The sequence below is a fragment of the Toxorhynchites rutilus genome, chromosome 3, assembly GCF_029784135.1.
Source record: "Toxorhynchites rutilus septentrionalis strain SRP chromosome 3, ASM2978413v1, whole genome shotgun sequence".
Taxonomy (NCBI): domain Eukaryota; kingdom Metazoa; phylum Arthropoda; class Insecta; order Diptera; family Culicidae; genus Toxorhynchites; species Toxorhynchites rutilus.
In genome coordinates, this window is record NC_073746.1 from 142412588 (window position 1) to 142439950 (window position 27363).

Consider the following 27363-nt stretch of genomic DNA (forward strand, 5'->3'; position numbering starts at 1 on the left):
GAGCTATTAACGCTCAAAATCTCGGTCTCCGGCGTAACGCTTTCGTTTTCGAAACTTTGATTTTACACCCCGGTATAGAAATGAAAGACGTAGTCCTACGTCAAAATATTGAACTTGCAGAAATGATTTTTCAAAACTAATCGATGGCTCGAAAAAGATTTTTTCCCCATTTTTCCCATTACAAAAAGTCATAACTTTGGAACTATTGGACCGATTCATATCATCGACATATCAAATCGAAGCTTACGAGTTATTTTTTTGTTTTTGACAAAATATTACTTTTGCGAAAAAATTGAATTTTTGTTTTTGTAATTATTGATTGAGTTAGTTTTTCATAGTTCTCTCGGTTAAAGATAGAGGACACTATATTTTTAATTTTTTTTTATGGAGAGCTGAGGCTTATTTACCTAACATATCTCGATATCAGAGATGCTATAATAATAGTTTTTAAGTTATAGTTTTATAAATTTAGCATGTTTTAAGTCTTCGATCAATATTCCTATGTGACTAAACTAGACCAATGCGACTAGAATCTTCCCGCAAGTGTGATATTTTTTTCAAATTTTGCTTATTGGCTTCAATGTAATATATCGATCATCTAAATCGGTTCAGTAGTTCAAATGTTATGATTTTTTGCAGAAAGTAATTTTTGGACAAAGGGGGGAAAATGATTTTTCGAACCACCGGTAAACTTTGAAAAATCCTATCTAAAAAACGAAAAAATAGCATCTCTGATATCGAGATATGTTATGTAAAAAATCCTTAGCTTTCAGGAAAAAATATAGCGCCCTCTAGTCCGAAGTAATAAATAAACGACTACGATCAATAATTTCCTAAATAAAATTATTTTTTTCGCAGATTAAATATTTTCTAGCAAAAAGCTAGGTCATTAGTTTCAATTTTATATGTCGATCATCTAAATCGGTTCAGTGATGCAAAAGTTATTAATTTTCATTTGTCATTTTTGGGAAAAAGCGGAAAAATTGATTTTTCGGACCACCCTGGAATGTAAATGGGCACCCTAATGAAAAAATAACAAAGCGCGGGTCTAATGTTTTGCGATATAGAACAAAATTACCACTTTTGACAAAAATCTGAGAACCACTATATCGGTTTTGCATGGAATGGCTGTATAAAGGGTGTCCACGATGAAATTGCCACACACAAAATTGATTCGCGAAATTCGAGTTTTCATCCGATTGCCATCAAATTTTCAGGGATTGAAAAATAACTATTAAACTTCATTTTACCATTTTACTCGTATTTTATTTACAGTCCATACGCAAATGCCCGCACCTTGGCCTTAACCCCGGCCATAAGATTCTGCACAACCTGTGAATCAACCGTTTTTTGCATGTAAACCCATACTTTCTTCAGTTCCTCGACTGTCTTCACTACCTTAGGTCGTTTAAGAAAGTGCTGCTTCATAATCGCCCAATCTCGATGGGGCGGAGCTCCGGAGTGTTGGGAGGGTTGAACATTTTCGGCACGAAATTGACTTTATTGTCTGCATACCACTTCAGCACGTCCTTGGAGTAGTGGCATGAGGCCAAATCCGGCCAGAAGATTGTTGGGACGTTGTGGGCCTTCAGGAGAGGAAGCAGCCGCTTCTGGAGGCACTCTTTCATGTACACCTGTCCATTCATCGTGTCCTGGGTGCACTCCGCTTCCCGCACGTGCAGATGGCTTGCCAAACCAGGAATTTCTTCGCAAATTTGGACATCTTCTGAGTGCGGACATGCTCCGGAACGCTGAACTTATCCTTGGCCGTGAAAAACAGGTTGCCGGGGATCTGTTTGAAATCGGCCTTCACATATGTTTCGTCGTCCATGATGCAGCATTCAACTTTCGTCAGCATGTTAAGGTACAACTTCCTGGTTTTACAACTGGTTTTGGCGAACTTGTTCTGCTTCTCGTTGCGATTAGGGGCCTTTTGTACCTTGAACGTTCGAAGCCCAGTCTTAGTTTTGGCCTTCTGAACAAAACTTCGTCTTAGGTGCAGCTTCTTAGCCACATCTCGAACGGAGGCGTTCGGGTTTCGGTTGAAGGCCCCAACTACGCGGTTGTGATTTCTGGTGTTGTACGGAATACTTTTTCCTTCACTTTTGGGCTTCCGATCGGTGGTCAATCGTTCCTCGAACCGCTTAATCATTCGCGACACCGTGGAATTCGCGATTCCCAACATTTTAGCGATGCGAGAGATCCTTGTTCTCGTGATGAATGCGCAAGATTTTATCACGCACGAGCTGTTCTTTCGACTCCATTTCCGCGAGTTTTGATCACAGGACTTTAAAACTTGCAGGATGTAAACAATGCACTATGAACTAAATCCACCCAAATTTTCATTAAATTCTACCCAACGGTGAAAAAGTTAGAGCAATTTCATAGTGTGGCAATTTCATCGTGGACATCCTTTATATACCCGGCAAACGTTGTTCTGCCATAAAATATATTAGGCTGTATATTAAAGTCCTGCGGTATTTTTTTTGAATTTTCATTTGTTCATAATAAAATTAGTTACAATCATCTGTTTTAAGTCAAATATGCGCCGTTTTGTTCGATGACTTGTTCCCAACGAGATGCCAACTTCATAATACCCCTGTTATAGAAGCTCGCTTCCTTATTGGCAAAAAAACTCGGATAGCCAATTTTCACAGGCCTCTTTTGTGGCTTACTTCTGACTACCTAACTCGTTCGCCATGGACAAAAACAGGTGGTAGTCACTTGGTGCAAGGTCCGGACTATACGGCGGATGCAAAAGAACCTCCCATCCGAGCTTCCGGAGCTTCTGGCGCGGCACCAAAGAAGTGTGTGGCCTGGCGTTGTCCTGATGGAAGACAATGCGGCCTCTGTTTATCAAAGATGGCCTCTGCTTCATGAGTGCTACCTTCAAGCGGTCCAGTTGTTGGCAGTACAGGTCCGAATTGAGCGTTTGGCCATAGGGAAGCAGCTCATAATAGATTATTCCTTGACAATCCCACCAAACACACAGCAGAACCTTCCTGGCCGTTAATGAGGGCTTGGCCACCGTCTGAGCCGCTTCAGCGGGCTTCGACCACGACCGTTTGCGCTTCACGTTGTCATAAGTGACCCACTTTTCATCGCCAGTCACCATCCGCTTCAGAAACGGGTCGATTTTTTTGCGATTGAGCAGCGATTCACATGCGTCGATACGGTCAAAGATGTTTTTTTGCGTCAATGTGTGTGGCACCCATACATCGAGCTTCTTTGTGAATCCAAGCTTCTTCAACTGGTTAATAACGGTTTGATGACTTATCCCCAGCTCTTGGCCGATGCTACGGCTGCTACTATGCCGGTCTTTCTCGGCTAATTCAGCGATTTTGTCGCAATTTTCGACGACAGGCCTTACGGAGCGTGGCGCATCTTCGACGACCTCTACACCAGAACGAAAACGTTGAAACCATCGTTGTGCGGTGGAAATGGAAACTGTATCGGGTCCATAAACTGCACAAATTTTATTGGCAGCTTGAGATGCATTTTTGCCTTTGTCATAGTAGTACTGTAAAATATGTCGGATTTTCTCTTTATTTTGCTCCATATTTGCGACACTATAACTCACGAACGACTTAACCAAACCAAACACTGTCAAGGACTATATTATAGCGCGCAAAAATACCTTTCCAACAAGCTATAGTATGACTCGATACAATGAATACAACTAGAACTACGTGCTTACAACGACACCTCGCGGAAATACCGCAGGACTTTTTTGACAGCCTAATATTTCTAGTGAATATGTTAGTTGTAAAATAAAAAATAACTTATGTATTGTAAGTGTGTTTAAATGTTCCAACGATCAACAGATACATACATACACATACATACGCGTTGTTAATTTTTATAAAAATCAGTATTTCTTCGTTGATATTTTGGACATCCACCAAGGCTTGCGGTCTTTTTTTTATCCCATTTATTTTTTTCTTAGGCTCATTAGCATTTTATCTGTAACAGAGCCGGGTTTTTATCGTGTACATGTGCATATGTTTATGTTCCTATAAATTGTGAATTACACATTAGTAGTAGTAGCCATTTAGGCGTTAAGTTTTTCTGTTCCGTTACATTATGGTAAATTACACTGTAGTAGCCATTTAGGCGTAAGGGTATTCTATCTGTTCTTCCATTGTTCAGCAGACCGGACAGCGGAGACAGTTGATATTGATCATTGTGGTCAATTGGTCAATTGAGGGCCCTGTGTTTGAACTCACGATCGATCGCTTAGTAAGCGAACGCGTAACCAAGTGGCTACGAAGACCCCCTAAGACTTGCGGTCTTGTCGTTGATAAAATTTATAAGAAAATGCTGTGTATATTTTCCATAAGTTTTAGATCAGCATGAACCATGTCTGTGGTAACAATATTGAACAGTAACCCATACTTCGTCATAAGCAGACCCGAAAGCAAATGTAAGTTGTTGAAAATAGAATGAAAATTTTTATTCGATATTGTTTAAATACTTAGAAGACATAGTCCTGACCCTAACTTAACTATTTTTCTATAAATCTCCTTGCATTCAGCAGAACAGTCTTATCCAGAACAGAAAATAATTATCAGAGACAATTTTCGTTCAATTGTGAATAATCGTATCCTCTCTTTCGTCTGCAATGATGTCAGGGCAAATATACTTATGTTTTACAGATATGTCTGTAAATTTACAAACATATTTGTAAATCTGGCATCTCTGGTGGGCTGAGAATTTATTGCAAGAAATCGCTTGAAAACATGCATGAATTTGCTTGAAAATGAAGTGGATTGAATCCGCACCACTTAGATTAAGATCGCAGTACTTTTGAATGAAAACAAGAATAACAATACTCCAAAAAAATCTCCATAATTTGGCACCACTTGCGCACGGACACTACGAAAAATGAAACAATTTTCCTTTTGATAACGTGATTGTATCATCAATACACGCATCGATACGTTGATAGTGGGGTTAAATTAGTGTCAATGTAAATAACTAATAAAAATCGTTCACTTGATGAATCGATGGAAATAACCAAATTGTGGAAAAAAGGATCGACTCAACGACTTCGGGAGAGCACCGCACCCAACAATCGAACGTATGATCATCGAGGGTTGTTAATCAATTTATACGTTCGTTTGGAAGCGGGGCAGCTAGCTCGAAGCTCAGCGGACCTCGGAATACTAAACAAAACCACCCAAGTAAATAGTGAGCAGCCAAAACAACGGCAACAATCAACATGAAAAAAAGCGCTTGTTTTGTTTATGCAGTTTCGCTGTGTGAAACCTGCTGCGTCGCTCTGTGACCCACTCATCAACCACAACACCACAATAAGTTCTCAATTAAATTGAGTGCCACCCAACTGCCGGCAGGAGGGAAATGGGAAGGGTGCTGCTGTCGAGCAGTCGGCGGAATCGCGGGCACCAATAAAATATTGTTAAAAACAGCCCGCCGATTTCAGTGCGTTTTTCACGCTCCTTTAAGTTACACGCTGAGAGGAGTAGTGGCTTTTTGGGAAGTGGTACGTATTCGCTGCTTTGGATATTCCTATCTGTACCTTTATCTGCGGCGCTTAGCCGGCCCAAATCAGTTTAATCCGAAGAAAATCCCGGCTTTGGATAAAAATAGAATTCGCGTGGTTTGTTTCGTAATTCGAACGCCCAAATGTTCACGGTTCGAAGAAGGCACAAGTGCATCCAGTGTGGGGGTGGTGGTGGTCGAGAGGGCTGTCAATTTGCATCATCTCCGTGACCACACGCTGCGTCGTTTGCGCGCAGTGTAGGCGCTGCGGCGATCCGTGGGAATGCCGCTTCTAATTGAGATACCGGTCGAAACGAAGTACAATACTGTACGAGATGCTTTGCGAGGGGTACCTTGGGAACGAAAAAGCGAAGGTGGAAAATGTGCGATGCGCTGCGATTCTTTCGATGTTCATAATATAGTTTTATTGATTTACTACGGAAAACAACCAATTATTATGTTCTTGGCGGATTATCGTCGATGATAGTGTAATTAGACACGATTCGAATTCAATGAGTGGAATTGCGGCAGCAACACGCGATTGTTCGTATGATCCACGGCCGTTTGCGCCAGTACTGGATTCAATTAGAAGTACATTACTTGTACAAATTGCAAGTGATGCACGCGGAGAATTGATAACGATCAATAAGTGGTGTTTTATGGTGCTGCTGTATCATGTTGTGGATGATTATTTCAATTGGAGAGAAAGAGTGCTCTCCAGTCAAGTACTTGTGGATAACGTCATACTTCTGGGAAGAAAAAATAACAATTGATTATAGTTTTGAAGTGTTGGAGAAGAAACAAAAAAAAAGTCAATAGATCAAAAAAAGTCAATAGAATCATTCGACAAGTGACGTGTGGCTTTGGTTTTGCAGTGTAGAAACAAATGTTCAACACGTTTTGTTACGGTCTTGAATTAAGCAACGCTAATAGTTGTGCAGAATGCTGAACTGATCGATCAGTGTCACGTGTATGCAGTTCCGATTGTTTTTTTTTCGTTCAAGGCTCATCGCACTTGTTTAAGTTTTATTTGATTTCGTGATGTATCAAAGCTCTATACTTTTGGGATACAATCTGTCATTCATTCCAACCTAACCGAACAAACGGGACCTTGGTTCAGTGCTTCTGACATGTGAGATCTGTGTGTAATTGGGATACATACAGTCAACTCTCCCTAACTCGATGTTCTGTATCTCGATATTTTCCCTAACTCGATGGATTTCATGGCACCTTCGATTTTACAAGCATTCTTCTCTCCATAACACGATACCTCCCTAACTCGATGCCTCTCTTACTCGATGTGTTTTGATTTAATTTTTTGCGCGTTATTACCTCAGATTTCAATTGCCCTTGAAAGTGAAGACGGAGTGTTCGTGTCATCAAACAATTTCTTTTCAAGTATGGAAAACCACGAGAAACCTTTCAAGCGAACTATCAAAACGCTAACCATTGCGCAAGGTTTGAGCATCATCGAGCAGGTCGAAAAATATGGACGGAAGGTATCAACACTACTCAAACTAAAGTAAAAATGGAATCGGAATGGAAAATTGTATCTTGACCAAACGCATATAAGGTTGGTCAGAATCGAGAAGCTGGAGCGGTCAATGAATTTTTGTCTTGTCAAGCTAGACAAAATAATTTACCCCTCTTCTATTCTTCGGGATATGGCTTGAGAATTTGTCCAGAAACTGGTAAATCCTAACTTTAAAGCACAACCAACATTGACGGGAGTGATATTCCGCTGGCATAATTAATGTGTCGTGAGCGATGTCGACGGTACAATACCGTTCGATTGCTCAATGTCTTTTAATAATTAGTGCAAAAAGGACCAAAACGTGATTTGCTGTGATCTGATGCCAAATACCGATATACTAGAAAGTGTTGAAAAACCTGAGAAAAACGCTGAAGATAGTAGTTCTATTGAGATGTTAATTCGAACGTTAAATCAAACCTGAAGAATATGTCCGGAATATTGAAATCAACTGAAAATGTTCCTGTGAAACTATTCGAACATTTCTTTGTGATTGAACAGTTCCTGCGTGATCGTTACAATTCAGTTTGAGTAACATACCTAATCAATATTTTCTTCTGTATCTCGATACCTCCCTAACTCGATGGTCCCTTTGGATATCGAGTTAGGGAGAGTTGACTGTATATGAAAATTTCGTTTTTATAAAACCAAGATAAAAGTCAACTTTACTATAGCAGACGACAGTTACTAGAGTCAACGTTTGATATCCAATCGCATATCATTGTGGATAAACTTTTAAAGACCCTCATTTTAAATTTCATAAAATTCCATCATTATTACTATTTTATTATTTTTCGTCGGAAAATTCACGCCTGGCCATCTTAACAGCTTTATTCGACATCACGTGACGGTTATTGCGGAATGCTACTTGATGTGATAGTGCATTCATAAAGTGCCTCTAAAGATTAAATGTATCATCATCTAATTGTTGCATATCAGATTGTATATCCAGAGTTCTTGCGTGACAAAACTACAACTTTTTCAGATTCATGGCTATCGAGAACGAACCTAACGGACAAAATCTTGCTCTTGTTAAAAACATTTAACTCTAGTTTACTATGAAAATACTGCGATCTAATTGTGTTCAGTTGAAACATCAAGACATTTTTCATCAACTAACCAACCAAACTGCGAAACGGAGAATGTTGGTAGATCATCAGATAATTTACCAGACTTGATTTCCGCAAGTTCTTAGTTTCATACCAATTGCATGTATAATTTTCTTCATCTTTGTAAGCTCCAAAATATATTGTTCCACAATTGTCTTCAAACTTTCCTGCCAAAATTTCCCAAGTCAATGCTACCTGTACAGGGCTCATGTTTTAATCTCCCTTCGTACAACTTCTACGTAAGTGACACTGACAATTGCCTTACTTAAAATTGCAGCCTAAGACAACTTGCAGATGATGGAGTGATGTCTGTCGTAGGATCAAACGAATCCGAACTGCAAGAACCTTTACATGATACTTTGAACAATTTTTCAACCTGGGCCATTGCACAATGGCCCAGGAGATGCATTTAAGTGGAAAATAGCATTTAAAGCCCGACAGTTATTCTCTACACAAAAACTGTCTTAGACAAAGTTTTTACATGTAATAGCGCACTCATTTTTTGTATTATCAAAAATAGGGTGACCAAAATTGTCGATGAAATAAAAAATCTAACTTTTTTATCTTTATAAATAGGGGTAAACATAGTTCGACAATGTTGTAGACCCAGTTATTTGAGACATTTTTGTAGAATGAAGTTTTTTTTTATCTCTTGAAATAACCGATATAGCATCTTTTTTCTGAGTTGCATTAGGGTCACCATGAAATAACTGTTTTTTTGCTCTAACTTTTATATTTCAAATTCTACATGCAAACTGTTTTCAAAAGACTTTTTTTTACTAATACAATTATTTTGCGATGTAGAACTTGTCAATATCTCAACTTCACTCAAAGTTATTGGTATTTCTTCCCAAAAAATACGCTCTTTTCGTTTGCTCGTAATTCTTTCTTGGGCAAACATAAAAAATGTTTGTTGACGGAGTTTGAAAGAACAATTTTCACTCTATATAATATGTGATTTTCAAAGCTATGTAATTTTTTGTGTTTGAGTAAATTAAAATTGAAATCATGAGTTTTTGTGGTAAAACCCATCAATAACTTTGAACAGGATTAAGATATTGACAAGTTCTGCATCGCAAGATATTGGTACAGCGCGGACTCGATTATATACAGTTTTTAATTACATTTCACTGTATATAATCGAGTCAAAAAAAAAGTTTTTTTTATTTGTTTTGTTTTGCATGTATTTTTCGTTTTTCGAAAATAAAAGAGGAATTTGATTTATGATTCATCCCCTTAAAGTCACAAAACACCTTTCTCACATGAAAAAAATAAATGTATCCAGATTCTCTCAGGAGGTGATAGACGACCATATTTGATGAAAAAAATCCTCCTACGCATATGTTCGAATTTCAACAATGACAGAGCTATAGAACTTTTTTTTTGTTTCGGACTCTATTGCCCCATACTGGCTCTACATTAAAAAGTACGCTACATAAGACGATTCTGATGCTTTCATTTGAAAGATGAGGAAATTTAGTACAGGATATAGTAGTGGAAAAACTAAATTTGTGGATCATGTGTTATTATTAATGTTATCCTTAAAATTTATATTAAACTAGATTGTTTCTATCAACTAAATTGAAGTTCTTTAACCGCTCTACAATTTGTTCTTTGACGCTCAACTTCTATCTTACTTAATTTGGCAGCAATATCGATATAAGCAATTCCTGGTGAAAATTCAAGCAAAATCATCAAAAATCGCAATTTTTACCCCACTGTACATGTAATAGCCACATAAACCTCACCTTAATGTTGAAATGTTACATTTCTTCTTGAAATAAGCCATATTTGATATAGAAAAAAAAAATTCGAAACTGTATATAATCGAGTCCAAAATTGTATATAATCGAATCACATATAATCGAGTCTGTATGTAATCGAGTCCGACCTGTATTGATAAGCTCTAAAAGTCGTACAAAGACAATTTTTATGTAGAATTTTAAATATAAAGGTTGAACCCGTTTTTTCATGGTCACCCTGATGCAACTTAGAAAAAAGCTATCCGTTCAGTGAGGCCGGAAAAGCACTCGCCGTACTTCCTTGAGAGAATACGTGAAATTTTGAGTGCTTTATCCAGACGCTGTTATGTCATTACCTTTGTCTGGGTCCCTTCACATAGCTCAAATCCGGGTAATGAGAGGACTGACTCATTAGCAAAGGTAGGTGCAATTGAAGGCGATATTTATCAGCGTTAAATCGCCTTCAATGATTCATTGGGTAATATTTTTCAACAGTGTATTCAAAATGTTATTTTTTCTAAACGGTTCATTAATTTTCCAATAACTTTGCCAAACATCAAATTTTAATCAGACATCTGGATTTCGAGTAACGATTGTTAAAAAAAAGATCACTAATTTTGTATACGCCCGTTTAAAAAATCAGTCGTAATCTAAAGGGGGGCTCCTGTCGACGGTAGAAAAATAATGAATTTTCGTGATTTTTTCGGATGTTAGGAGCAAAGTGAAATATTCGGGTATTTTGGTTATTGTGTAAGGTATATTCGAAGATGTATTTTCCATTTTTTGAGTGCACGACTAATGATTACTACGCCGTTGACAGCTGGATGTGTTGATGCTGTCTGAAAATCGGTACATTTCTGATGGTATCGGTTCTAAAGCGTTACATAAGCGTTACATAAAGAGCTATGTAACGGTTTAGATAATTCATTTTTACATGCTGATAAAACAAATTGCAGCCTCATTGGTTGAGTAGATCCTGAGATATCGATTCCACCATCTGAAAAACAATGGTTTCGAGAAAAATTCGTACAGCAATATTATATAATTCATTCACTTTCGAGACGCTATCATGAGCAACGCCATCACAGACAAAACGCAATACATAGTCATGATATTACAGCCCGTGTGTGGAATCAATAAATGATTTCTATAATGAGCTTTATTACAACGTTATACGTATGGACATACATTGCTAGATGTATTCGGTTTAATGGCAAAAACGTGGATTACCTCATATACACATTTTTAGTGTGGTTAGTGGACAAAAACGCCGATCGAGTTATAATTATCTGAACGGATTACAATTTTGCATTCTGTAATATGATCGACTCCAGTCGAGTAGTGCAAATGTGACAACTTTACCACGCAATTCGACATAGACAACATTGAGCATCGTATTCCATTTCTGTGAAGCGAATATGGCAATGGATTTTCGGGAGTAATAAACACGATTTTAAAACAAAAAGTTATAAAACAAAATTAGCTCTCCCTTATCAAATATGTTTTCTATATAACAAAGTAACACATTCTCCACAAGTGGAGAAAATCTTGAGCGAAAATTGTGCCTGACAATAATGTTCTATTATGGATTTCGTCAAAATTTTATCTATAATAAAAAGTGAATAGGGATGAAATTTATAATGAAAATAGTTAGGGTCTAAGCAGCTTTGAGCAATTTTTTTTCTAATTTTTCAAATTTACAGTTTCAAAGTTTGACATTTTACATTTTTTACATACATTGAATTAAGAAAATGATTTTTTTTTAATTTTTGTCGATAGCCATCGTTTATAGCACTCCATTCATCTGTATGTCATGGATCCTAACCAACATATTCGTCTGATTTTCATCAAAGAATGGTCCGTAATCATGCTCTGGTTCGGGAAGAAACTTGATTGTACTGATATTTCTGAATTGATCCGCAACGATATAGTGCTGTGACATTTTCCTTCTCAATAGAACACAATTAAAGAGTATGGTATAGTAGGGTCGGGTATTGGTTTGGATAACTGTTTTACTATTGCATAAGGAATACAAAAATACGTCGTGGAGGAAGATAGATGTTTTTTTCTGTATTATAGTGACTTTCAACACTTTTGGCTGGTTCGTCACTCTTTTCTTCCATTTTCGGAAGAATGTCGGGAGTGAGAATTGAACTTGAGCGTGAGAGTTATGGATGTTATGTTGATTGTATATACGCATCATGCGATTGATAGGAGCGTTGTTTGTCGGGCTTCTGTGTTATATATTTTTCCATCTGGATATACAGAATTGGCAGGGAGACTCTATTGATTTGGTTTCAATTGCAGAAGCCGGAAAGTGCTGCTGTTGGCGTCTCGTATGTGATTCTTTTCCACCGCCATGTCATTTGAAGTGGATTTTTTGGTCATTTGGGATTTTTAGGCCACTGCTTTCCAACAAAATGGTTGTTTTGTTGCGTAGTTTCTGGTAGTTTTCTCGACGATGATATAGTGAGATAGTTTTAGAGAGGACGGGAGACGACGGAATGTTCTGTATTACGAGATCAATTACAGTTCTCAACTTGGAGTTTCCAAGAGATGATTTGTCTCTCAAACCGTTTGAGTAATGTCACAGCTGGAACATCCTTTCCCTTCCTATTTTTGTATACCTTTCCATTGACTCTTGCTTTTTCTATGATTTCCGCTTTCTGTTTTGTTGTTCGCCAAACACCACGCTTACATTTCGTTGTCATGTCTGGGTCATAATTCAAATCAGAAGAAATTCCGGTTATGTTGAGTTGCGCATGTTTTTTACGACATCGGATGTAAACAATGAACGAAATTGTATATTTATCACAGCATTGCCCATGGTGATAATTGGAAATATGGACTTATGGGGTTTCTCAAACAAACTAATATTTGCAACCCCAATTAAACATATTAGGGACCGCTCACGAGTTTTCTCTTGTTTCGCGTTTCATCTGTTACGGATGGATCACGAAATAACCCGTGTTTTCCACACTTGAATCAATCCTTGGTCTGCCAAGAATCTAACAAGGCCTACCGATGGCTCGTCTCCGTCTCATCCACATCGAAGGAAACGATCTCATTCGTGGAATCCGAACAAATGAAGCGTACAAGTTTGCCTCAAATCGTGCGGTCCCAATAAAACTAACTTTTTATGAAATTTTGATAGTCGATGTAGATACCTTCGAGGACTCAAAATCTGTCTAAAGATCAATTTTGATAAAAGTGGCGTTCATGGGGTTTCTCAAACAAACAAGACGGAGGCGGAGGAAATTTCTTTGACGAAAAATTCCTCCGACCAGAACGGGAATCGATCCCGAACCTCCGGTGCGTTTGGTTTGACGCTAACCTCTCCATGGAATAGTATCGATCGTTTCCGAGAGTGTGCGTCTTCGATAGAGGGAAGTAACTTTCGCCGTCCCAAAACAAAAAAGTTGATGGGTCTGAGCCTAGGGGCACGGACGGGATCTTGACATAGGACTGTGATTGTGTATAGTAATTGCATTTAAATTGAGTTTTTTTATTGTTCAAAATCTGTTTTTTTTCTCTTTTGAAACATCAAATGGATGCCCTGGAAAAACCGTTTCCTGTATGTACTTGTATCCTTTGAACAGGTTAGATGACATAACGTGGTAGAATTCGGTACCACATTCTGTTCGAAAATGTACACAAAAATACCATTAAAGCCATTACTACCCTTTTCTTCTGTTTTTTAGTTATGCAGATGAAGACAAAGAGGCATCATGTATTATTTTTAAACACATGTCTTAATAGTTAGGACCTACATAAATATAAGCCTGAATCAAATCAATCTATGACTACACAAATATATTATAGATAAAAATAGCAATATCTCCTTCGTTACCACATTATCCGTAACATTGATTGTAATAACTTTATAGCTCGGTAAAATTGCGACTACTCAAGCTACAGTGGGTGACATTCGTTTAGCCGCACCCTATTTTTCCTCAATATTTTTTTAAAATAAGTCAATTCTTTGTACAGTTTTGCTCATAAAAGACGATTATCGTTTATTTTCATCGAATTCATTCTAAAAAAAGGTATAAATTCACTTTTTGTTTTCTAAGTAATTCAAATATGTGGAATCAGGGTGAACATTCGTTTAGCCGCATCCTAAAATTTCAATAAAAGAAAATTTGTGCGGCAAATTTCGAGTCCAATCAGCAGCTAATATTTAGTATATCCACCTCCATTTCGGATCACTTTGAAAACTCGATTTGTCATCGAGTCAGACAGCTTTTAAAGTGTTGCCATATTGATTATAGCCCAACATTCCCGGATTACTGCCTTGAGACAGGAAATGTTGTCAGATTGTCATCCGTTTGCATAGACCATCTCGGCCAAGATTCTCCATAGGTTCTCTATCGGATTGCAATCGACTGTCAGCAGGTCATTCAAGAAGCGGAATGTCCTTCTCGGCAAACCATGCCTTCGATTGCTTGGAAACGTGGATCTATGCATAATCCTGCTGAAAAAACGACATCCTCGGTAGTGTTATTCTCAATATGGGCAATCAAAACGTCCTCCAGTAATTGAAGATACTTTTCGGAGTTCATTCGGGTGAAAATGAAACAAATGAGAAGCTTGCTGTGATAGGAAACGGCTCCCCACACTGTCAAACTTCCGCCCCAAAGTTTCGCTTCGATCTCACTACATGCCGTTGACCTAAAATGTACCAATATCAACTGTAACAGTCCGGACCATCCAAATTGAACTTTTTTCGCCGGAAAATACAACATTTCTCCATTCTAGTTTCCATTCCATGTATTGCCGGGCGAAAATGAGATGGTTCTGCTTATGGGTGGCGGTCAGTTTCGGCTTCCATTGAGGTTTCTTCCACATGATGTTTGGTGACTCATTCAAGATGCGCGCAATATGCCTCTTCGTTACTGGAACAACCGATTCTGCCTTAATGTATGATCAGGACATCGTTTCTTGGTTGTTTCGTATCTTATTCGACCTTTAAGACGCAAAGTAACTTTGGTGTTCCCATTTGTTGGTCGTTATATCCCATATTTCTGGCACTATTTAAATAAATTCCGTACCACTTTCTCAGGTCGACCAATTTTTATTACGATAGAGCGATTAGAAAACTTTTGTTCTTTTGAACATTTTTATTATTTTCCGCCCCTCTTCCGTCAATAGAATACCATTTCGCCATTAAATTCTACGTGAATCACTAATCTGACCAACTTCTTACGCTGTACATCTAATATTTACCTTGTAAATTGAAAATTTCCAAGTATTTTTTCATAAAACACAGATAAAGGCTTGGTGATTATGCGAAAACATGATTTTATGCCCTGCGGCTAAACGTATGTCTCGGGAAAACCCGATGCCGCCTTGTGTGTGTGTGATTGTGACACACGTCCTTTCAATAAAAGTGACTTAAATATACTATCACTACAGCAAATAAGTGTCCCGATAAAAAGAACATTCCTAGTTTGTTTCGTAAGTGTTTCAAGTTTTTTTTCAAGTGCGGATAACCGAATGTCTATCACTGTATCTTAATCAGATATACGTGAGTATACCCTTTCGATCTTCTAAATCAGCAGGCAGTTAAATTCACTAATTGCATTTTGACATAACCAAACAACATGCTCGCTATTATGACATCCTGGACCACAATTACATAAAATGTTATTAGCAAGACCTACAGGATAAAAATATGAATTGAGCGCTAGTTGATTGGGCAACATACAGCTTGAGCTTGAGCTTGGGTAGACTGTACAATTCGTAGTTGCTCTCCGTAATTGACCTGAACCAACCAAATTGCCGAATTGATTGGGCAACATACAATACAATAACTGATAAATGCCTATTATCGGTAAATGGAGAATAACTCATTATACGCATTAACTCACATTGTGAGCTAACGTCCGAATCTAGACAAACATATTGTTCGTTGCGTCGGGGAGGAAAGCGAGTGGTTAGTGCAATCGCAAAAGAACACCGTCAAATTGTTAACTTTTTTTACTATGTTCACTGTTCATGTTTCAAGCAAAAAAAAAATACTGGATAAATTTCCTGTCTAATGATATATAACACAACATATGTCGCAATAACCATTTTGAGTAATATGCGTTTGAAAACTCTTAATAAATCGTTACATTTTTCGTAGAGTGACCCCCCTATATAGAAATCAAAGACATAGTCCTATGTCAACATTTTCCGAAATTATTCTTTATCGGCCACCGGCATCAGGATTTCAGCGTCGAAGCCTGTTTATCAGTGTATTCCGGGAATCTTGACTTCATTCTGCACTTTATTCTGACTCTTATCAATGTTCTTCAGATGTATTGTTAAGAACAGTTGAACTTTTTTGAGGCATCCCGTTGGCTCAGTGAATCCTTGTTATTGAAGGCAGGAGGAAAAAAAATTGCGTCCATAAATTTGCCTGGTCTTCCACTACTTTGCGGGTAGCTGTTGGTGATCTTAGGATATGGTTAACAATCAAAGCCGCAACATTTTCGTTTTTCAAATTTTGTACCGTATACTTTTTGCCGAGATTTAATTCCAAAATACAGAACAAAAAATTCCAAAATACAGAACAACTGCAGCGTCAATATTGAATCAGATCATTTCATTCTGATTGATGCTTTGATATTTCAGCAGAATCCCAGCGATAGCATAATCAACCATTTTTCACTTTCATTACAATATTTTCTTTTTCCAAACACAACACTCCCGTTCTCTTCAGTTTTGAAATTGTAGTTTGTGATCAAATCAGCTATTGTATGAATTTGTAAGACAAAAAATTAGCATTGAAAGGAACAACAAACCTAAAGAACCATATCTGAAAATAATTATAAATGAAAAGTCATATGAGTAATAACCTTTTTCTTCAATCGTTCTAATCCCTGCACCGTATGTTGTACTCACAGTCTTTTTTTTAGTATCACATAAAAACTTAAACCTAATTAGGCATGACAGAGACCAACTTTAGCACTCTACGCTGTCGAAAATAGAACAACGAAAAACACAAATTCCTGACAAAGGTTATGTTCATATCTAAAACACAGAAAAAAAAACATTTCTGCGCACATCAACTGATCGGCAGCCAGATAACCCAAAGCTCGTGGCGCTCAATGCACACATTACTCATTCACCCGCATAACATCGTGCAGCTCTAGCGTTTCATGACGTGTCTTTAGAACGCTATGGACTGGTTGGTGCTATCGGGGCACACCGTTGCTCCAAGCTAATTGAGAGCCGGTTGATGAATTCAGGTCAACACGCCAACATTCGCACTCACCCGATAGCGTTCTGGTGCTGAATTAGCATTGACTCCGTTATCAGAACCGTGATTCATGGCGTCCTTCACGCATTCGGGCGGTCAGAAGGCTAAAATGGGGGTTTGCGATGAGGCACAACTTTTCTTTTGTTTCATACCTGTTGAGTTGTGGGGAGTTATAAACGTCAAGAACAAATAGGATATTAGCTTGAAGAACTATAAAAGCTAGTATTTAATATGAAATGGGTAATAGTGAATGGCTTTCATCATAGCATTATTACCATCTTTCACCGTCACTAACTTCATCTTATTCGCAATCTCAACGAAATATTGCATCATTTTTATTTAGTACCCAGCTGACCCGGCAAACTTCGTCCTGCCCAAAATTTATTTTTCGTTTTCACATCCAATTTTTTTTTTTTACTGAGCGCACGTCCATGGGTCCAATCGCAAAACTGTTCATTGATTGATCTTCTGATCTACCCTTTAAAATTATTTTTTACTTTATTTCTGTACTTCTACCAATACTCGACATTATAATATGAGATTATTTTCAGACACAATTCTCGTGCAGGATTTTTCATCCACTTGCAAATAACATGTTTCTCCATTACATGGAATAAATGTTTGATACAGAAAATATGATAGAATAATAAACAGCCCTAAATCGGACAATTCCTTTCTTGAGTTTTGCTCTTATCTAACATATTCGGCGATCCATTTTTATTTATAAAGATAGAAGACGTTTTATCACATTCAAATCCATTCCCACTTTCGAACGTGGAAAAGTGGCTTCAAAAATGGAGAATTAAAGTAAATGAAACAAAATGTGTCCACGTTCACACATTTTCTTGGGCATTTTAAAAGTGTTCTCCTCAACACACTCAACATAGAGAAACTTTATTTCTGCTATGTGCGAAGGACACAACAAACAAACTGCAGCGCACCAAGCGGTTGCCTAGATATCATGTGGATAAAACAACATTATTGAATTGGACAACTCATGATCAGCATTGAGTTCATCAAAATACATTAATTTTATGGTTTAGCTATGTAAATCTGATACAAATCGTGTGCAAGAATGATGTTTACAATATTTATAAGTGTTGTAATCCAGAAAAGGTCTGAATACGTGCCTTAAAACATGTGATTTCGTAAAAATATACTATAAAACTACTGTAAATCATGAAAAAGACAATTTTATGTATATGTTATGAAACATTTGAAAACCTGATTTAACAAAGGTGTGCTGAATTAGAAAAAAGTGGACAAATCATGATCATATTTTCGACTGGACAAACCAAAATCATTTACCTTAGAAGCAAAGAAAACGCAATTGAAATTGCGAGCAAAACAAATACATTGGCTAATCGGAAGGAGGTCGAAATTGAAACTAGAGTTCAAACTACTTCTATACAAATCCATGCTGAAGCCTATTTGGCATTTCGGCTGTCAACTTCGGCAAACAGCTTCAGCAAGTGACATCGAAATAATCGAAAGAGTAGAAAATAAACTGCTAAGACAAATTACTGGTGTCCCTTGGTACATCCGCAATAGTGTCATACATCGAGACTTAGAGATGGCGACGGCTGAAGAAGAACTTCATGAAACGTGGAGGAAATATGTGGGAAATATTGTTATTTTCACATTATGGAAAATTCAATAAATGCATGTATGAAAAAAAACTTTCGAGCGAAGATCAATTTCGTTACCGCAAACATCAAATGGACTAACAGCTCTTGTCAATATGTAATTGAAGAACACATGGGCATTGAATTTCCCGAATTTTCCCATTTTCCTTCAGAGTTTTCCGAAAACTTTCATTTGTCATGTTTGGTTGGAATATGTGTATTATTTTTATGGACCCCCCTCTCCATTCCAGGGAAGGGAGGAGTGGCATACCATCATAGAAACATTTCTCGTAGGATTAGTGGGGGCAAATTGCTCATGGGGGGCAAAATGGTCATCTTCTTGTTTGGTAGTATAACTATTGACTATAGATGCCGTATTGGTAGTCACCTTATGTTTGAAGCATTTAATGACTTTTGAGTCTTTTGAGTAGAGCTGTCGCATGTCAAAATATTAATAAAAACAGAAATTGCTCTCTCGGTAGCCATTAGGCCGTAGTTCTGTGCGCATGGTATCTAAGGAATTTCTCGTGAAATTTAGTTTATTCAATCTGATATATTGGAAAAATCATCAGTTTGGACGACTATTCACATATTCTAGGAGAGGTGTACAGATATTTTGTTTAATCTCAGCGATTAATTAGCATAGAAATTAGTTTGATGTTTGGGGGCAAAGTGGTCATAGGTGAATAACAACTTACAATGTTCTGTTTACTAAAGCTGGTATACCGCATCACATTCTGCTCTTAAAGAGAATCCTTTAGTGGCTTTGACCCTGGATAAATATGCCACTCCAACTAAACCAATCCTCATTATGCGGAACTTTATGTGTTTCTTACTACGTTTTTGTATGCAAGAAAAAATTTAAATTCAGACTCTAGGTGAATAGGCCAAGCTTATTTCATACATGTACCTATTATAGCTAACATGATTTGAACAAATTTGGACGAAAAAGACGCATAAATCTATCCCATTTAGCTTGATATGTGCGAGTGACCACTTTGCCCCCACTAGGTGACCACTTTACCTCCAAGCAAAAAAAAAAAAGTTCGATTTTTCACTTTTTTTTTCTAATGATGAAAAGTGTTCTATTTTGAATTTTTATAGTAAAAGCCGTTTGCTATCTTGAACAACAATGAGTTGAACTATAATATTCTTCGAGAAACGGGAATTGAATCGGTATGTGGACGCTGGAAATGGGCATATTTTTTAGGGTGACCACTATGACCCCACTTCTCCTACCCAAAAACCCTCACATCCCTAATTTGGCTCCATTTGCTTTATTAGTTCTCAAGCTATGCAGAATTTTGTGTTTCATTTGTATGGCAGCCTCCCCTTAAAGAGAGGGGAAGAGTGTCGAACCACTGGAGAAACGTTTATCTATCCCTAAAACCTCTATATGCCAAGTTTGATTCCATTTGCTTGATTAGTTCTCGAGTTATACAGCGTAAAGTAGAGAGGGGAAGAGGTTTGACACTAACTTAAGAAACGTTTCTTGTATCATAAAACCTCCACATGCCATATTTCGTTCTGGTTGCTTGATAAGTTCTTGAGTTATGCAGGCATGAACGAGCTTGAGCTTAAGCTTGGGTAGACTGTACAATTCGTAGTTGCTCTCCGTGATTGACCTGAACCAACCAAATTGCACAATGAACACACAGAATGACGCTTGGGACTAGCAAATCATTCTCATTGTGCAATTTTCGGTGATTCGAGCTTTAAACGGTCAATAACGACGCCGGCCACGTCCTTACAGTCACCAGGGGAAAGGAAGGAATGTTAGTATGATATTCGCCGCCCGAAGGCCAGAAGCGTCGCCTCTATAGCGTGGTTCCCTAGCGTTTATCAAGGAAGGAATAGTTGTTAGTGGGAATGGTTAAAAATCAGGATTCACTGCGGTAAGTGATGTGATTCTAAAATCTTAAATTTGAAAATTTTCAAATTTTCAAATATTTAAATTGACAAATTTTAAAATTTATGATTTTAAATATTTAAATTTTTTAAGTTTTCAGATTTTCAGATTTAAATTTTTTATTCTTAGATTTTTAGAATTTTGACTATTTTTGTTTTTGTTTATTTTTTATTTTTTAGTAATTAGATTTTAACACGTTAACCCCGACTTTTTCCTGCTGCGCCCTCCAATCAGCGCGCATCAAAATCCCCCCTAGGGACCAACGCTGGGCTCTACACAACGACGGAGAGCTATATTTGGGAAATCTGAGAAGGTAACCGAGAGCTCGTATAAAACCAATCGACTCGGCGATATGTTCCGTTATTTAACACGTGTACGCTTCGTAAAACTTCAATCACGACAACGGAGAGTTATGTTTAGGAAACCTGAGAAGGTAACCGAGACAACTTCCCCAACCTAGCAAGACAACCGGGAGAACTGCTATTCTTCACGATATCTCAACAAAAAAAGTAAAAACAATATTAAAATCGCCTGTAATGATAATGTAGATCACCATATAACTTCCTTGATCAAGTATATTCGGTACAAATCTCGATATTGAACTAACGCTGGCGATCGTGCGAAGAAGCTTCCATGATATATTACAGCGGAAAAATATCTAGATCTTCCGTGAAGACGAGCCGTGCATTCAATTAAATGACAATGTTAACTGATCAACTGGATGAATAAATTTTAATATCCTATCTGCGACGTAATATTTATGATTTCATGATTTCCCAGTATATCAAATAATAAAGCTAAATAGAATTCGTGAAAACCAGAAAAACAAACGATTCGGATTTTATTTATCGTGATTCGTTATTTAACGTCTGGAATTCTGGATCGTAAGGGCATTATTTCGACATACACATCCGCACGATGAAAAAAATAAAAAATAGCGACACGCAACTGAACTCATGAAGAACTCAAGCATAATTTAAGAGAAAGAGAGAGAAAAGAATAGATGCACTTAGCTTTGTAGAATCCATCGTAAAGCTGATTCTCATCCTCCGCTCTCCGCTCCTGCTCCGATTTTCGCTCGGAAAACTGCTCCGCACTATACACACATACAATCCAGCACTTCGGTGCATTAAATTTGAAAATTTAAACAAAGGTCAACAAACGAACGGATCCAGGTTTTGCGTTTCAGTGATCTGTTTCTAAAGCGTTCATTTTTTCAAACTCACAAAGCTGAAAATACACTTACAAACGAGCGCTTCAAACTTTTCACAAAATTACAGTCCTTTTTTTGGCATCACACTACCGACGCTTCTCTTGATAAGTTCTTGAGTTATGCAGGCATGTATGCTTCATTTATATGGTAGCCCCCCGCATAGAGAAGAGGAAGGAGTATCAAACTACCATAGAAACGTTTCTTGCCTCCAAAAACCTTTACATGTCAAATTTGGTTCTATTTGCTTTATTAGCTTTCTAATTATGCAGAAATTTGTGTTGCTTTTGTATGGCAGAGGGGGGTGGGGGTGTAGTATCTAACCACCATAGAAACAGTTATTGCACCCTAAAACCTTCATTTGCCTAATTTGGTTTCATTTGCTTGATTAATTCTCGAGTAATGCAAAAAATTGTGTTTCATTTGTATGGCAGCCCCCCCATAGAGAGGGGTGAGGAGTATCTAACCACCTGTTTCGGCCTGGACAAAGAAACAACACAAATCTTCATTTTCACAAAACACTTTATTCAACGCACAAAATTAAAAGCACTGTACACTACAAAATCCGTAAATCCGCAGCAAATCAGCCTGAGTCAGCACCTGTAAACAAAAAGCAATTAGTCTAGCTTTTGAATATGAATACATATTGTTACTTACCTTCTTCACCCGGGACAACACCTGATAAAACATTTTTTGTATTACACACTAGCAGTTAACAAAACACAACACAACAGCTTAACAAATCAACGTACAAACAATCACAACACAGAAACAATAACAAGCAAATTGTCGCCATACAAATGAAACACTAATTTCTACAATACTCGAGGATTATTCAAGCAAATGAAACCAAATTAGATACATTGAGGTATTAGGCTGCAATAAATGTTTCTATGGTGGTTAGACTCTCCACCCCCCTCTTTAAGGAAGGGCTGCCATAAAAATGAAACACAAATTTCTGCATAACTCGAGAATTAATCAAGCAAATGAAACCAAATTTGGCATGTAGAAGTTTTGGGGTGAAATAAATGTTTTACGGTGGGAGGCCACTCCCCCCCCCCCTATAAGGAGGAGCTGCCATACAAATGAAAGACAAATTTCTGCATTGCTCGGAAATTAATCAAGCAAATAAAACCAAATTAGGCACAAGGAGGTTTAGGGGCCAATAAATGTTTCTACAATGGTATGACACCCCTTTCTCCTCTGGAATGGTCCCATGAAGGGTTCCATAAAAATATTACACATATTTCAACCGAAAATCTTCCAACCAAACATGACAATTGAAAATTTCCGGAAAACTCTGAAGGAAAAAGGGAAAATTCGGAAAATTAAATTCCCATATGTTCTACAATTACATAGTGACAAGAGCTGTTAGTCCATTTGATGTTTGCGCTAGCAAAAGAGATCTTTGTTCAAAACTGGAAATGTATTTTAATGTGATGAAACGCACTCCTATATCTTCTTCTATCTATACCAAAAAAAGGATCGCCGGATGTGTTGATAAGAGCAGAATTCGAGGAAGGAATTTCACGATTTAGGGCTGTCTTTAATCATTTTTTCTGTATAAAACATTTATTCCATGTAATGCAGAAACATGTTATTTGTAAGTGGATGAAAAATCTTGAACGAAAATTGTGCCTGAAAATAATCTGATATTATAATGATGAGTTTCGTTAGAAATACTAGGAATTTTATAGTAAAAGGTAAATTCAGCAGGGTCGATTAGAAGATCAATCAATGAACAGTTCTGCGATTGGACCCATGAACTTGCTCATAGTAAGAAATCGTGGATGTTTGAAGGTATTGATAACAAAACACAAATTTGGTGCGGGACGAAGTTTGCCGGGTCAGCTAATAGGATATAGTTGCACATATCAGATGAATCAACCATTTGTGTCATTTACCTCACCAGCATTGCCCGAATGTCTTTCCTGTCCGGATAACTATTTGAAAAAAAAAACATCGCACACACGACAACGAGTGCTAACTCTACTTCAGGTCCTATGAATTATACTTAGCAGCTGCTTTTTCAAAGCTGAACCGAATTGACACATATTATCTTTGTCGCTTCGTCACGTAAACAGAGTGGGCCAATAGAACATAAAATGCAGAACGGGTCACTTTTTTTTCGTTTTTATCAGCTATTTTGTTATCGTTTCGCTCGGGTTATGCGGGAAAATGAAGCGCGCGTTAGGTGTATTTTTAACCCAACGAACGACTGTCGCGGAATGGTGCTATTTGGGGTATTTTACAATTTTGCAAAATGTATAGTACATCAAACTTGTCAGTATATTTCACAAAGTAGACTCAAGAAATTGAATGCGGACAGTTCTGGTGTAGTCTAAATTTAGCCACGTCCTAAAATACGAACCACGCGCTCGACCGACTGTCTGAAGAGTAATTACATTTTAATTGACCTCCAGCCGGATGATCAGCCCTGATCTGCTATCACGCCATCGTCCGGTCGCTCTCATTCCTGGTAGAGGTAGTTTGAAGGATTGATTCACCGTTGGACTATTTTTAAGCTTTACGTGGCAGAATTTTGAATTCAGTCACAACCTTAGTTCCTCATTCACAAACAATCGCAGTCTCTCATCGACAAAATGCATCGGACATCGTTAGACCGATGATAGATGGCTCCGAATCCACCGATTGGACACCGACACATAGTACGCAGGCACCAAATTGGCACATGCATCACTCAAAGTATGGTGTACAACATACAACCGGTAGATTACCGCTATAAATCAATCGATTGGCAAAACCTCTTGTATGCGCTGCGAACGTCTTCCATAAACTGTGCGCTATTCTATATCACCTTCGTCACTACTCGTGGCGACCAAACCGCCTAATGCTGCCTTTTATCGATCGTCTCTAATGATTGTAATTAATCCGTGGTAGGAAAAAAAACTCCCGACTAGATCACGAGCCCAAAGGTATAGTAAACCGTCGTGGATCAGGTTACGATCGCGATCAGTTCTTTAGCCGCTCCGGCAGCTCGCGTTGCACAAAGCCGTTTCCCGCGACGGTTCGAAGGCAATGCTTCTCAGTTTGGCAAGAAAAATAGAAATAACTGGGCAAAAAAAAAAGCATTATATATGGCAGCAACCAATCGCCGGTCTGTGCGTGATAACGTTGCTCTCGTAATTATAAAATAATCGTAATCAATTAAATATTTATGTACTAATCATGTATGCCCGGACGCTTCGGGCTTTTCGACGAATGTCCAATGCGCCTCGACGGTTGCTACCGTTTCGTAGCTCCGTCTAAATACTTGCCGATTTGGCCAGAAGGGGTTCAATCGTGGACATATCGTGTTGAAAGGAAGGATGCAAAAAAAACCCCAACTGCACTTCGATATATCGATGTTCAAGTAGGAGGAAAATAATCGCAAGGAAATGCCTCGAATTTAATGTATAAATTAAAAATATTGTTGCAAATTTCGCTCAAAAAGGTGCCGCTCCTCACCGGTTGCTGGCCATTGAATAGCGTTCGTGGGGGAACAGGTGAACCGAACAGCAGCAGTAGCTAGTGATATTGGAAGAACTCGTTCGCACCCAGTCGCGATTTCAATTTATTGATTTTATAAATTTGTCAAAACATCTGTTAAGTGTTCGCATTTAAATTTAAATTGCTTGGGCATAACTGGTAAAAAAATCCGCTCTGATTGATGACAACAAGTAATATTTTGAAATAAGTGTTCGTTAGCTTTTTTACATATGGAAGGATCATAACTTCTCTTGATATGATTAATTTCGAAACGATTCATTAATAGCTTAGTAAAAGGGGTGTGAATTGTTGTTGCTTTGTCGTTGAATCGGCAGAATAGCATATTCTATGCTATAATATAGAGAAAAAAAACTGTGTTGTTGTGTTGGTTTGATGAGTTATGTCGAGTTGTTAGTAGTGGAATTGTTCAGCTAGAACAATATTTGCTATTATTTTTGTATTCTGTAATCTGTGTTCTACATAAACTTTCTTTCGTGGCAGTACTGATAATGGAATCATAATTTCAATGCACATGTGAACCGTTTCTAATCATGGACAACTGACAATTAATGGTATACCAGAAATATATACGAAATTGTTGAAGGACATGCAAGTACAAGAATAAACGCGACTACCCAGAATTTGACGTATTTGATGCTAATCATCAAAAAGAACGAACGGTTCTCATACACTGCGTTTCATAACTATGGAACCACTTCATTTTTCTGAGTTTTCAGAGATATGTAAGAAGTCAGTTGAATTGAAGTATATAGTGTAGAATACAATAACTATCTTCCGGCAAAAATGGATGCTCCGTCAGTGAAAAAGATCACAAGCGCGTAGTTAAGCAGTTTAGACGTGATCCGAGATGTTCGGTCCAGGATGTCGCCAAAAATCTGAATTTGTCAAGTTCATTCGTCCAGCGGACCAAGCAGCGGGAGAGCCTGCGTACATACAAGGTTCAGAAGGCTCCTAACCGCGACGAAAGGCAAAACATGGTGGGGAAGACGCGAGCCCGGAAGCTGTACACCGAAATGCTGACGAAGCCGCATTGCTTGGTAATGGACGACGAAACCTACGTCAAAGCGGACTTTTGTCAGCTGCCGGGCCTGTTGTTCTTCTCCGCAGAGGACAAATTCAGCGTTCCGGAGGAGATTCGCAAGCAGAAACTATTCAAGTTTGCCAAAAAGTACATGGTGTGGCAAGCGATCTGCTCTTGCGGAAAGCGGAGCGCCCCCTTCGTGATGACCGGCACGGTAAACGGGCAGGTTTACCTTAAGGAGTGCCTACAGAAGCGCTTACTACCACTATTGAAGCAGCACGAGGGCCCGACCATCTTCTGGCCGGATCTCGCTTCGTGCCACTATTCAAAGAACGTGTTGGAGTGGTACGAAGCCAACGGGGTCACCTTCGTGCCAAAGGAAATGAACCCGCCCAACGCGCCGGAGCTTCGCCCAATAGAGAAATATTGGGCGATTATGAAGCAGGCCCTCCGGAAGAACCCAAAAGTTGTCAAATCGGAGGCGGACTTCAAGAGAAAATGGATTTCTGTTCAAAAAAAACTACAACCTGACGTTGTACAGAACCTTATGGACGGGGTAAAGAGGAAGGTGCGAGCATACGGGCTTGGGCTCGAAGTATGAATAAAAAGAAAATGCCAAAAGTTGTTTAATAGTTTTTATTTTACTGTCTAAAATTTTCAAAAGGATCGGTCTACTGGGCGAATTTCTACAGCGTTTTTTCCGTGATGCAATTTGATGTGACACACCCTTTATTCACGTCCAGAAGGTTATGCTGTCTATTTGGTGGGACCAGCTGGGTGTGGTGTACTATGATCTGCTAAACCGAATGAAACCATTATGGGGAACCTCTACCGACGACAATTGATGCGTTTGAGCCGTGCGCTAAAGGAAAAACGGCCACAATACGCGCAAAGACACGATAAAGTTATTTTGTAGCACGACAATGCTCGGCTGCATGTCGCGAAACCGGTCAAAACA

The 27363-nt window shown here is 38.2% G+C and overlaps 1 protein-coding gene across 5 annotated transcripts in view; it reads left to right on the forward strand.

Moving 5' to 3' along the window:
- Positions 1 to 27363, forward strand: part of LOC129779928 (cGMP-dependent protein kinase, isozyme 2 forms cD4/T1/T3A/T3B) — a 502476-nt gene that overhangs the window by 36213 nt on the left and 438900 nt on the right. Inside the window, exon 1 of one of the 5 annotated variants that reach the window (XM_055787711.1) lies at positions 5413 to 5503. The exons of the other annotated variants lie outside the window; for them this stretch is intronic. The gene's annotated coding sequence lies outside the window, so the exon portion shown is untranslated. Of the gene's footprint in view, positions 1 to 5412; positions 5504 to 27363 lie in introns of those variants that run through there. 5 annotated transcript variants of the gene reach the window in all.